The 13806-nt window shown below is 51.7% G+C and overlaps 1 long non-coding RNA gene across 1 annotated transcript; it reads left to right on the forward strand.

The window, feature by feature from the left end:
* Window positions 1–613: 613 nt before the first annotated feature.
* On the forward strand, window positions 614–5531 carry LOC119099357 (uncharacterized). Its single transcript, XR_005094353.1, has 4 exons — window positions 614–713; window positions 1200–1325; window positions 4150–4325; window positions 5388–5531. It is a non-coding gene; the product is annotated as an uncharacterized LOC119099357 (long non-coding RNA).
* The last annotated feature ends 8275 nt before the right edge of the window (window positions 5532–13806 follow it).

Raw genomic sequence — 13806 nt, forward strand, 5'->3', positions numbered from 1 at the left:
GATAATTGGTGCTCAATTTGCGGGTAACTATGGCATGGGTTATATTAACAGCTTGTGCGGATAAAATCGTTGAATGTGGACATTTTCTGCACAGTACGAGGTCACCCAAAAGGCAAAACATCACGCAAACATTTAAATGAAACGTGAAATTTCCGTTGACGAGATCTCATATAAGTTGGGTGCAAATCGGCTCAATTGTCCCCAGTTCTCGTGTCATTCCTCCTGCTTTTATGCAACCAATGCTAAAAGCACTTGACGGATAATTCTATTGAATATGTGCCCTACTTACGCAGCATTCAAATGGCATTCATTACGGGCATACTAGAAAATCTCGCGGTTTTTTGCAATCCTGTATGGGTGGTGGATGACAACAGAAAATGGATGGAAAAGACACAGCACTTAATTATAACTTACCAAAGGATTGAAGCTCTGAAGGAACACAGCCATCCGTCGGTCAGTAGCGAGTCTTCAAGTGATCAACAGGAAACGGTTTGCAACAATTCGAAGGACAATACACTTCGAAGTAATGATGCTTGCACGCACGGAACCACGATCAGTGAATGGAGCGAGGAGCATAAGGATATAACCAATACTTCATTGGATTCGGCGGACATGAAATGCCCGTCTGAAGACAAGAATCCTGGCTCAAGTGCTTGGCAATCAAGTGGCGTTTCTCCTCACCTGGTCTCGCCCAGTTCCGATATTTCGCCCTGGTAAGTCTTTCCTCATGTGTGGAAAGCAAGGCATTGTCGATTACACCGAATGTCCCCGGCTACAAGGACATTGGCAGTACCTTTTGTCTAAATTAATGTGATGTATATAGTGCATTTTGCACTCAAGTCGTAGGCCTTTCCTTAAATTTAGTAATGCATATTATTTTGATTTTTCTGATATGATTTAAAAAATGTTGTGAATATTGATGCGCAATGCCATTTGGGCCTACCGATTCTATGCTGGGCATATTTTGCATTATGGGGCGTAAGGAGGTTGGACGAAAATCACCTGTCATCGGTTTCGCTGAACGAGAACACCACGCTTCAATATGCCCGATATCATTATGACCCGCACTCAGTGATGTGCTCTCTGCATTAAGTTTTATCTGTAGTTAGCCAGTATTTTGACAAAGTGAATTTGAACGGAGATAATGTAACTGTATATAAATGTGTATGATAGTGCCACGCATGTAAATGTGTTTTCAGCAACAGTCAAAAATCTCCCTCACCAGAATTGATGTTGACTGATGCACACCTTCAACCCAGTCCAAAGAAGTATCATCTTTTCGATTGCCCACAATGGCTTGATTTCCCAAAACAGGATTCGTTTGCGTAAGTACCATCTTGACGGTTGTGACTTTCGGATCTTCTAATGAGAGCGTAATCTTATTCACAATGATCATAAAATGCACATCCAGCTCTGTACGACTGCGGCATATATATATATATATATATATATATATATATATATATATATGTAATATGTATATACACGTGTGTGCGTGTGCGCGTGTATGTTTGTGTGCGTTCATGCGTGCGTGCGTGCGTGCGTGCTTGCGTGTTTGCGTGCTTGCGCGCACCCGCACGTGTGTATGTGCATGCGTGCCCCTGGCGTATGTCCATGATGCCGATGTTCATCCCCTGCGTATGTCGATGAATGCCGATGTTCAGCCCCTGCCGTGTGTCGATAAATGCCGATGTTCAGCCCCTGCGTATGTCGATGAATGCCGATGTTCAGTCCCTGGCATGTGCCGATGAGTGATGCCAATGCGTCAGCTTCGCCACTGTCGTTTTGTCGGCTTTTCTGCCGTTTTGTTCGCCTACTTCGCGTGACGCGACAAACCGCCAGTGTTCCTAAGGTGTATTGGTTTAGTTAATCAGTTAGTCGTGCCGCCTTGAAAGACGCGGTGTTTATGAGGGCCACGTCCAACTCGTTACAACAGAACGATAAAGACACACTGTGGCTTATTGGAACTGGTTTGCTAAGACATTAATGCGTGCTCGATATGCGTGAAAAGTTATGATCTGAAAATGGGCACTCATTTTATGGCAAGTGCATTCCGCGTGCTGCGGCTATTAGACGTCCAAGTAAAGCATCACCGGGCAAACAACAAAACCTTAATGGGCACCCGTTCTCCTTGACGTTGACGTTCCAGTAACAGCAGCTTGAGCGGGCTGCAAATCACTCAACTCCGTTAAACATCCTTACTTCCGTTAAGAACAAGGCGTACAGGTCAGCCAACAGCTGCCTAAGAAAAGGCAACTTTCTAAAGCGAACAACCCTTCCCATATGGATGTAGTTTTGTCGCGATCCAGACAAAGCTACAGCGGCTGATTTTGAAGGAGCGGGGGGGGGGGGGGGGTCAGTGAATTACCAAGAGGCTAAACCACAGAACATAAGTACCTGCCTTTTCCGTGACTGAAACGGTTATCACCAGGGCCGTATGCGGGAATTGCTAATGGACGGACAGAGGTCCTCAAGGAAATCTCGAAAGCATTTCATGAAGCATGAATGTAAAGAAACACAACATTTCCGAGAAGCAAAACATTAAAACGATACGCGGCGAACAAATTCGATGCTCAAAGCATTCAGACAACATCACATGCTTTATTTTAATCAGTTAAAAAACTGTACATGGTACGCATTTTGATCATTGTTTATATGTGACATTCTTGTTAACATATAAATCACGGGTAAGTAAAGGTTTGCCGAGGGGAGATAGAGCCGTTATCATCGGTACTTAGATTTTCTTTTGTATTGCTCTGCCACCCAACAAATCCGTATGAACTATTATTTTCACTGGCAAATGCAACCATTGATGCCAAACGTACAAATGCAATGCAACTATCATGGTATGCGGGGACATGCCAAACATGGGCATGAGCCATGCACCCATAAACGAAGTTTTTACACCATTCGTAAATATATGTTGCTTGATTAGATATTGTCATGCATCCGACATTTTTTCATGACTGGCCCTAAGTCAAGGCTTCCTCAGTCGCACCATGACGCTTCAGGACTTAACTGCGCTCATTATGAGTCTTTTTTGATGGTGTACCCGCAAACAAGCTTCAACACACATGTCCCCACAACCCAAAGAATGTGAATGGGTGTATGTATATGTGTGCGCGCGCGTGTGTGTGTGTGTGCCCCTGGCGTATGTCCATACGCCAGTCCCTGCGTATGTCCATGATGCCGATGTTCATCCCCTGCGTGCGTCGATGAATGCCGATGTTCAGCCCCTGCCGTGTGTCGATGAATGCCGATGTTCATCCCCTGCGTGCGTCGATGAATGCCGATGTTCATCCCCTGCGTGCGTCGATGAATGCCGATGTTCATCCCCTGCGTGCGTCGATGAATGCCGATGTTCAGCCCCTGCCGTGTGTCGATGAATGCCGATGTTCAGCTCCTGCCGTGTGCCGATGAGTGCCGATGTCTAGTCCCTGGCGTATGCCGATGAGTGCCGATGTCCAGTCCCTGGCGTATGCCGACGAGTGCCGATGTTCAGCCCCTGCCGTGTGCCGATGAGTGCCGATGTTCAGTCCCTGGCATGTGCCGATGAGTGAGTGTGTGTTGTAAACATAGGGCGGCAAACCACCCTATCCACAAAGCTCACGACCACATATTCCTACACCATGACCGGACCGAAAGTACATGGGTCCGTGGTCTATCCAAACAAACGCCGTCTGAGTCCTGGAGGCCATTCTGCTCAGGAGAAAGACGTGTGTATATATAGTCTTGACAAATTACTTATGTGGTGCACCACACTGAACCTGTTCCACCCTGCTTTGAGTCTAGGGGGATTGGCCTGTGTTTGGAGTTCCGCATGGAGTGAGATCGGGAAACACACTGAATGGGAGTGCTTTGCACTTTGACCTGGTGTTTCTAGGCGTGATCTGTCACGTCATTATGGGCTTTGAGCAATACCACGCAGTATCCGTCTCACACTTTACGCATCATATATAAGGATATATATATATATATATATATATATATATATATATATATACTGGTCACAATGATAGTTCATATGTTATACACTATCGAAATATTGGTTCTCGATTTCTGCTACGCCAGTTTAAGGAACTTGACAATCCATTTGGAAGCCACATTGATCGTGCCTGGTGTGATATGAGCATCGTTTTGCAACCCCAGTGATGTGGCCAGGACCCCAGCCGAATGGCTGCAAACAAGGTCCGGCCTGTGCAGGACCGAGCCCTGCAGAAACGATCCAGCTGCGTGGGCCAGCTGGATGCTTGGACAACATCAGCCGGCTGACAGCGATGACCAGTTCGTCCGGAAACAGAAAAACCTCGGCGCCGAAATCGCCGGTTCGTGCAAGCTGTATGAGCGCCCTCACAGCTTTCTTTGATAGCTTTCTTTGGTAGGCTTTCAGCCTTTAAGACATACATATACCAATGGGTTTGTTGGTTAGTCTAAACAGCCCCAGGGATATCGTCTGACAAACCTGAGGTTTAATCAGATAAATCTTTCACTTACCTGAAGTCGGCCTGGACTGAAAACTGATTGGCAAGCTGTGCAAAGCCCGATGTTCTCGGTCGGCTTTCAGTTCAAGTAAATGCCACATTTACATTAAAAAGGTCCGTTATTTTTCGAAGGAGCTGATTTCAAAATGGTGTCATAGACCGTTTACGGGCACCCTCCGTTTGTGGACACTAGTTAGAGCTGAGGGGAGGCTGTTAATCAGTTGCAGAAGGCCGTCCGAGACCCAAAATTCGCAATAAGGAAACCTTACATGATGTTGTGGTTGCCCTATCAATGCTTTCATCGTAATGCTGAAAATAAGAAACACTTTACGCACCTTTGTCAAACAGTGAGCAACACGAGCTCGTGCGGCGCCAACGATTACGAACATAAAGTAATAACAATAAAGAAAAGACAGAGAGCGAGAGCGAAAGAGAGTGAGAGAGAGAAAAAAGAGAGGGAGAGAGATAGAGAGAGGGAGAGAGAGAGGCTTCATGCATGCCATTGCCATGAACATCAAAGTTGCGAATAGGCCTTACTGTTTAAGCTAACGCGCTTGGTTTATTGAGCTAAAGGAATCTGAGAAGTCACTGGCTGGTCTAAACGAACCAGATCAGACTGGAAATCATTGCATTCCTTAGATAACAGATAGTTCGTTTCCTTTGACCATCCGCTCTGACCGAATAAAATGCCAATGACGAGTGGATGCCTCAAGTCTTTTTGCTAAGCGCGGTGGTAACAGCTGCACATTCGGCGATGGCTCAACGTCGCGTTTGGAAAATGACAGGGGTCTATGCAGGGGTTTTCGTGTGAGGGAGGGAGGGGAGGGGGAGAAGGCAAGGGATGGCCAAATGCTATGCCGGTCAGGAGTCCAGACCGCCATTTATCGTTGAACACGGCACGTCCAGGTGCGCTATCACAGCCGGTGACGAGCAAGGAGCTGCAGGTCATCTCGGGAATGGCGCTGAAGCGGCCGACCGGCGCCGAGCGCCAGCTACTGCGAGCTGTGCAGGCGGCTGAGGTTCGTCAGCTGTGGCAGCCGCCGGACGGAGCGCGAGCCGCCGACGCCGCGCCCGACGTGACGTACGCGGCCGTGGCGGCCAGCCGGGAGGGCGCCACCTGGACGGCGGAGGGCGCCGCCCGCCCGGGCCGCAGCCACGGCGCCTGGACGGGCGCCTCCCGGCCGCTGGACGGCCTCTGCGGGCAAGCGGGCGCTGGCGGCGGCGCGTTCACCGCGCCGGACGCGGCGGACAGCGCGGTCGCGTCTGGCCCGGCCGGCGTCGACGGCTTTCTGCCGTCCAGCTACACAGCGGCGGCCACGTACGCGAGCCCGGCACCGCTGTCCGCGCTGCCGGCCGCCTCGCAGGCGCCGGCCAGCCTCGGCTCGCAGCTGGTGGTTATGTCGCAGGGCCCGCTGGTGGTGTCGGCGACAGCGGCGCCCGGCGGGGCGGTTCGCGCTGCCGACGGCGGCGGCAGGGGCGGCGCGGCCCACCAGCCGCCCCGGGGTGGCCCGTGGCCGGCCGTCACCGAGCGGCAGAGCAGCTGGTGTCCGGCTGGCTGGCAGTTCAGTCCACAGCCGGGCTGCGGACCGTCCCAGTACCTGACGCAGCAGCAGAGCGGCGTCCCACAGTTTCACCAGCAGAAGGGCGGCGCGACGGCGCAGTTTCCGCAGCAGAAGGGCAGTGGGCCTTCGCAGTACCCGCCTTTGCAGAGCGGCTCGCTGTCTCACTACCCACCGAGTAAGAGCGGCGGTCCGGGTCATTACCAGCAGAAGGGCGGTAGCTTCCTGACCTTCCCGAGCTGCTCAGCCCAGTGCCCCCTGCAGACGAACGTCGCCTCCCAGATGGCGCACCCACGTGACCAGCAGGCGCACGGCAAGGCACACAGGGCGTTCTGTCAGAGGAATGCCGGGAGGGCGGCGCCGTCGCGACCCGCCATCCGCCACTCCAGCTCCGACACGAGCCTGCGCGCCGCGGACCGGACCATGGCACTCGCCACCGCGCCGGCCGCCGACCGCGACCGCGACCGGACGCCTACGGGCAGTCCACAGGCGGCGGCGCCGCCTTGCTGCGGCCGCAGCACGTTCGAGGACTTTCTGCACCTGCTGGGCGTGTCGGACGGCAACACCACGGACCTCGTGGAGCTGTGGCGCATTGGCCAGGTGGGTGGCTCGAGCGGGCCGCCGTCCACCGAGCTCAGCCCGCGCTCGGACACGCCGACGCCGACGGCGGCCGCCTCGACGCCGCGCGAGCCGGCGCCGGTCGCGGCCCCGTTGCGGCGCACCAAAAGCCTCGGCAGCCTGCCCTCGGCACCTGGCCGCCACCAGTCGGTCAGTTCGAGCTCGTCACGCGACAGCGTCACGCGCCGTTACGACGAGCTCGAGTTCCTCGCCATCGAACAGTATGAATCGTCTGACAGCCTGAGCCGGCGCTTCTCGGACCTGGAGCGGCAGGCGCTGGAGCAGTACGCGCTCATCTCGCAGCAGGCCAGCCGCGAGGCGCTGGCGGCGGCCAGCAGCCAGCGAGCCGCCGTCACGGCCGCCGCCGCAGCGGCAGCAGCCGCCGCTGCAGCCGCCGCGGCCGCCGCCCCGCCGCCGGCCGTGAGCGCCGGCCAGCGCGGCGGCGGCTCGAGCCGCTCCGGCACCGGCGGGAAGTCGCGCAAGCGCCGGGGCAAGAAGAAGGCCCGCGAGCTGGTGGTGAACACGTGCATGCCGTCGGGCACAGCATGGCGAACGTCCGCTAGCTCCGGGTCGTCGAACGCCGGCGGCGGCCCCGCCTGGCCGTCGGTCGACGACAAACCGCCGGCACGAGCGTGGGGCGGTCCGACGCCCTGCCTGCCGCTGGGGGACCCCGGACCCTCGCCGGCGTCCGCCACCGCAGCGTATCCGGCGCTGCCGACGCTGGACGCGGCCAAGGCGGCGGCGTTCTGCGCCGGGTACCCGGCCGTGCCAACGGAACATAACCAGGCCTTCCCGGCGCCGCAGGCGGGCGTTGGCGTCCGCCTGCCGCCGCCGCCGCCGCCGCCGCCGCCGCCCTTCGCCGGCGAGTCGGCGCGGCCCGCGCTGCCGGCCGGTCTGCTCAACATCGGCCCGCTGGGGCCACAGGCGTGCCGGCAGGCGCTGGCGCAGGCAGTGCGCCTGCCCGGCGCGCCGCTCCTCTGGCCGGCCGGGCTCGCGGCGGCGGCGGCGGCGCGGCGCGAGGCCGGCCTCCGCCCGGACGCGGCCGCCGACGACGCCGAGGCTTCCTGCGCCGTGCAGTGAACTCGACCAGGGCCGGCTTTCGCGAACGCGAACGCGCTGTGCGCCGCCAGATTGAGGCTGCTGTGTTGATGTGGATGTAGTAGCACGGTGTACACTCTCCGCTGGTGTGCGATGGACGGTGGGATTATCTCACCAATAAATTAGGGGATGTTTGCTTCGTGGCTCTGCCGTCATGGATCCCATGTGGTGGAATTGTTGCTGGCGATCGGTGGAGAAGTCTTGCTGTTTGGGAGGTGTTGGCATGGACACAAGATTGGAAAGCTGCCAGCTTCGTCGTGATAACATGTTAAAATAATAGAACACGAAGTCGTTCACGACTCACGCTCACGGCTGTCATTAAGTCACCAACAATGGAGATGCAAATGTGTTTGTGCAATGCAGATAAAAGCGTTAATTTGCCTGGTTTAATCACCTGCATGTTGAAATACACTGTGCATCATAGTGCGCGTTTGTTAAATTTCTTCATGTGTCGGTCGTCGTGAACAAATAAATGAATGCCAAGCATGCGTTCACAGTCGTTTTTGCTCCAACGATGCCCGCAGATGCACACATCCATGAGCTGTAGTCTAAACGTCCGATTTCCGGCTGTGACCATGGTCCGACACAGTAAAATATCTCGACTCAGCCCGCCAAGTGGGTCCCATTAACGGGACTAGCAGACCAGGGCGTCTGGCTCCGCGGGCTTCAGTAAACACAGTGACGTCATAAGGGCTCAACCAGAGCCGATGGGCGTTACCCTCACAATTATTCCAGCTGCTCTGCGTCAGGCCCTCAAACGCCAGGACCGATGACACCTGACGGAGTTCTGGGTTCAGCTCTACAAAATGGACGACATTTAATGATGGGGTGCGTCCGGTGAAAGCGTTTATACACAGAAGAAGTCGATGTCCTTCGTTTCGACCCTCCGATGACCTGATAGGCTGTTTGCGTCGCTGGCGAGGCCATGGTGCGTTGGGGTTCGCCAGTAATATTTGTTTTCATTGGAGAAAGAACCGACAGATCATTCGTCGCGAGCGTATCACCTTGGTTATTTTGTAACTCGAGACTTGGCCACCACATCGTGAAGAGTGCCACACCCTTATCGGCCAGAGAAAATATTTATGCATTGATGTTTTTTATCAACAAAGGGATTGATGTTCAACACGTGGTATTGCGATCGTATTAACGTGCAATTTGCAAACGTGCATATCGCATTGACGCGAACACATAGATCGGCGACACATGTCACCTTTCGACATCAACTACGTATAGCGAGAAAAACCAAAGAATTACACGAAAACGCTTAATCATTTAATATATCGTCATAGGTCTAGTGCGCGACAGCTAGTCGCGCGAGTTTTCTGACATGCGACTTGGTTCGACGCCTCAGCTAGCCAGGAGCTTTGCAGCCTCGAGTGGAAGAGAGAGCTCACCGCACACTGCTGGACATGGAAGTGCCTTTTCAAACACATCCAAATCGTGGAGGTTTTAGCGCACTCGTTCTCATGGCAGTACCGTTATACGCTGTCATTGGCACTCACGAAATGTGGCATCGCAGTAATGACTGCATCAATGTCAAAATACAGGCGACTGGGCTTGTACACCTGGGTCGCCCGGTCATGTCCCTGAGAACCAGCAGATTGCTTCCTTGAAACACTCCCTCGAACCAGTCACAATACGAAACAACCGTAGCGCTGAATCAGCGTCCAAGTGCCCTAGAACGGAAAAGGTCAGTTTTGATAAAAAGGGATTGGGTGTAACAACTAGAACGGCATGCGATCACAAATCCAGCAACCTTAAGTTAAATGCTAACACATTGCCCTCTTGAAAGCCTTACGTTGCGCAACACACAAATGGAGCTTTAAATGGTCATTCAGGCTGAGTTCCGCCAACCGACGATACGGAAGATGCCGCAGCGGAGGAAGACCTTGAGTCGGAGAAGATGGTGCCAGCTGTCGCGTGCTGTCTCCTCAGTCACTCGCCGGCCGTCTGGAGTTTGTTAAGCCCACGACTCGGCGCGGCTGGCTTGCGCCACATCTTTTTGCGATGGAACATGCCACCGAATGGAGGCTGCTGTGCGCCAGCGTCGGAGCGCTGCCTCAGGTCTTGTTTATCGTAGGAACGCCGCCTTAATCATGTTACTATCCACACGCGCAGTGTATGGCCCGCTGATAGAAATGCTTGCCGGGCAGGTGCGCAGCCAGACCTTAGCAAGGGGGGGGGGGGGGGGTCGGCACAGGGTTGACAAAGATTCCCTGACAGTAAAAGGCCCTCCCTCCAAAATGGCCGGATGTGGCCCATTTGTTAATGAGGGCATGCTTTTCATTGATTATTTATTATTTCTACTTTCTAGGACTGGAAAAGAAGTCAAAAGTCACAGCAAGATCAATTCTGTCTGAATTTTATAGCCAATAAGCGGCATGAATCATGCGTTAAACGGCTGCACGAAATAAATAGCCCGCACCTTTAATCATACAATTGTCCGGCGGATTATTTATAAATCGATAGAGTTCAGCATCTTTGTCCGAGCACGGTGATTTTAAGTACTCCGCAAATCTAGCCTATAGAAGGAAATGGTTCAACCATTTGTATTAACATTGCCCAGCCATGTTTATCTGAGCATGTTCAGCTTAGTGATACACGTTCGTACGTTCCGCCGGGGTAGCTTAGTGATACAGATCAAGATACAACAGTGATGTTAGCCTCATTCCACCTAAAATAATGAGGAGAAAGGAGAGATGGCGATATTTTGGCGACGTGCCTTTATCAAAGCGAATAGCAGCAATACACTGGATTGAAGTAAAGTAAGGTGAATTTGATTCAAAGTTTATTGAAACAAAGTGCATTTACAACTGCTATTTGTTTTGAAAAAAGTATTTTGCCGGAATATCAACGCATCTTTATCTCCATTCCCCGGCTTTCTTACGGGAATAAGGTACATAAGGCGGCCTTGTCTACATGCATAATGTTCCTCCCAAATACACTTGGCAGCTTCCGAAACGCACCTCAGTATCGATTCAGTGGCATCATTATCAATCAATGAATTCAAAATTGGCCACAAATTCCAGCCGACTTTTTCCTTTTTTTTTAGCAGCGACCTTCAGTTTTTACAAGTCACCATTACAGGGGATTAATGAAGCAACAATGTTAGCCATTTCTGCGATACAGTGTATGTGCAACTAATGGTGAAAAAGACGCAAAAATACGTGTACATATAAACGAATCTAAGCATGCAGCCATCACGCATCACCCATCACTTCGCATGCGAACGATTTCAATCAAATAGGCATTGCACATCACGCGTCAGGCGTCCCACATGAATGTGAACTATTTTAAGCTAGCGCGCATCACACATTAAGTCACTAATCACATTTGCATGATCGGCGATAATAAGTCCTGTACGTTATGATCTGGTCGCCAACTTCATTTAACGATGTATTCACTTATTTTCCTGTCTGGATGGTTTTGGGCTTTGTAGATGACTTTGATCTTCAAAAAGGGTTTAGTGTCCGTAAGTCCCTGGACCTCAGCCTGATTGTGTTTTATCACAAAATGGTTGCCGAAAGGTTTCTTTTTCGGTTTTTTAGCGTCTCATATGTATTCATTATATCTCAAACGAAAAGGCCGCATAGGCTACCCGACATAGGCTATGTCCCTTCCATGTTTTTTCACACAGTTTACACTTCACTTCATGAACCACGTTTTTTGTGTGCAAATCCCCTGAAACCTAAACTTGCATAAATGCCACCTATTTCTTTCCGGGCACTCTGGCGTCGAGATGGAAACTTTCACCGCGTACTTTTTTTTTAGCTTGATTTCGTTCTTCTAGGCTATGCGTGCGCGCAGTTTTGATTTCCTAACGACATGCTTGACTTTGCAAAGCAAGTGCTCATTTATGTAAGGTAGCGTGAAAAATCCATCGTCCGACAGGACGACAAAAAACTTCAAGAAAGCCTTAAAAACTTCGTTCGCTGTTGGTTGTACTGTTTTTCGCCCACTCAATTTACCTCTCACATATCACTCCGGCAATCAACATGAAAAAGCCACATGTGCGTGTGTGGAACGTTGTGCCAATACATGTCAAATGTCAGCGGAGATCGGTGAAAGCGACAAAGCGAGTCACACCAGCACAGCACTCGTCCATTCCGAGATGTCAGCAAGCTCAGTGAAGTGACAGGTGCGTTTCCGAGCCTTCCTCACAGACTGGCCTTTTCCTCTCCGCTCCGTCCGCATTCTCATCTACCGACACGCAGAGGTACGGGCAAGGCGCCATGGAGACGGCCTAGTTGTTCGCACCACGCACCGTAAAACACGAAATGCCCTCGTTTATGCGCAAACTGCTGGTCCGTGGAGCGGGCGTGATGGAGTCTTTGTCACTGGCCAGTACCAATTGACACGTATGGCGAGGCAATGCAGGAAGCCACATCTCTATCATATATATATATATATATATATATATATATATATATCATGTAACATATCATATAATATCATATCTCTATCATACATAATATCTATCATATCTCATATCATATTGGGTATCCGGCCAAACACGGCAGGAAGAAGGTGTCCAGGCAGGATGCAACGGCGGACCAGTTTAAAATCATCGACTCGTGACTCACGATCCGTCCATCGTGATATTTATCGACCTCGAAATCAACTCAAACAGGCACGAAAGCTGCAAACTCGCAATCTTCGTCCGAGGCTTAATATGAAAACGCCGCCGGAGTTTGCTTTGATCAACAGTGTGTGCGTTGCATACGTTATGTACAAACAGCAATAGTTTCCTAGTCATGGTAAGCCGTGATGCTCACTAGCAAGTTTCTCTCCGTCTATGCTCGATGCGTGTCATCGAAACTTCTAGGCTAAACCACCAGTATATCGGACAGTCCTTTCACAACACCGCGCAATAGGTGTCATGCCGTGGGAGACTGAATGACTGGAATTCTCGTGATGTTCGTGCGGTGTGATGAATGTATGATATCAGTGATAAACAATTACGTAGCGTTATGATCGGTACCTTACAGAAGCCGCGTTCTTTCAAACCAGCAGCCTTATGCATGTAAGATCTGCCACATATTGCGGCCAATTTTTTATTTGTCCCAATCTAAGGTAAAAAATGTCTCGTGAAAGGCCTGCCAACATTTTTCAGGCTGGCCTAACATGTGGGGAAGTTCGAAGGACAAAACGTGTAAGATACCTTCAGGATGCAATGCGGTACCAAATCAGTTCTGATAAAAAGCAGTATAGGAAAACCGTTGGTGCTGGGCGATCCCATTAAAGCCGGTGCTGGACCGGGTCTGACCAGAGCCAGAGCAGCTTCCGGCCCCACCAGGGCCAGCCTAGCGGTCGATTTCCCCCGAGCTAGCGAAGGCCCAAGGGGGCCTTAGAGACGTTTGAAAATGGGACCTGTATGCGAAATCTATGTTCATGTCGCAACATTTTTGAGTTGTTATTATTTCAAAGAACGTAGAAGGTAATGTGGGCAAAGCTCCACGTCGCGGGGACCCAGCTTAAGATCGGGGCACCTCACCCAGGTGGGGCACATCAAGATCAATATGGGACACTTCAAGATATGGGACGTGGCTCCGCAGCTAAACACAAAGTCGCTTCCCGCGGATCAAGAGCAGCGTGGGAAAGGCGTTGAAAACCCGAGACGAGGAACGCGTACTCTAACGTGTGCAGTGCGATGGACTCCCCATTCAGGGGATTCGTACGTAGTGCATTCGGTTCAGTGTTTCCACGGCATTGCGAGAGCCGTGTCGAGAACTGCACTTCAAGCAGACAACCTGACAAAAGGAGCGCGGGAACCGGGGAGGTAGGGAGCGGAGAAGCTGAACTTCCAAATTTATAAAGTTATCATCAGCTCTATGGATGGCAGGTGGAAAGCGATATTGAAAAGCAATCATCTGCCACGAACTTGGAAAACTGCTAGCGCCCATTGCCGTGTCAAGTGCGTTTAGCGTTTTGTATATAATTTTGTACTTTCGGTATCGTCGCCCGTGGTCCTCAATCGTCTTGCTCTACAAGGTGACGCAAATAAGACGGTAGGCAGATGGATGAATACTAGCGTAACTTAGGCTCTCCCA

The sequence above is a fragment of the Pollicipes pollicipes genome, unplaced genomic scaffold (genome assembly GCF_011947565.3).
Source record: "Pollicipes pollicipes isolate AB1234 unplaced genomic scaffold, Ppol_2.1 Scaffold_4740;HRSCAF=5597_pilon_pilon_pilon, whole genome shotgun sequence".
Lineage (NCBI taxonomy): Eukaryota > Metazoa > Arthropoda > Thecostraca > Pollicipedomorpha > Pollicipedidae > Pollicipes > Pollicipes pollicipes.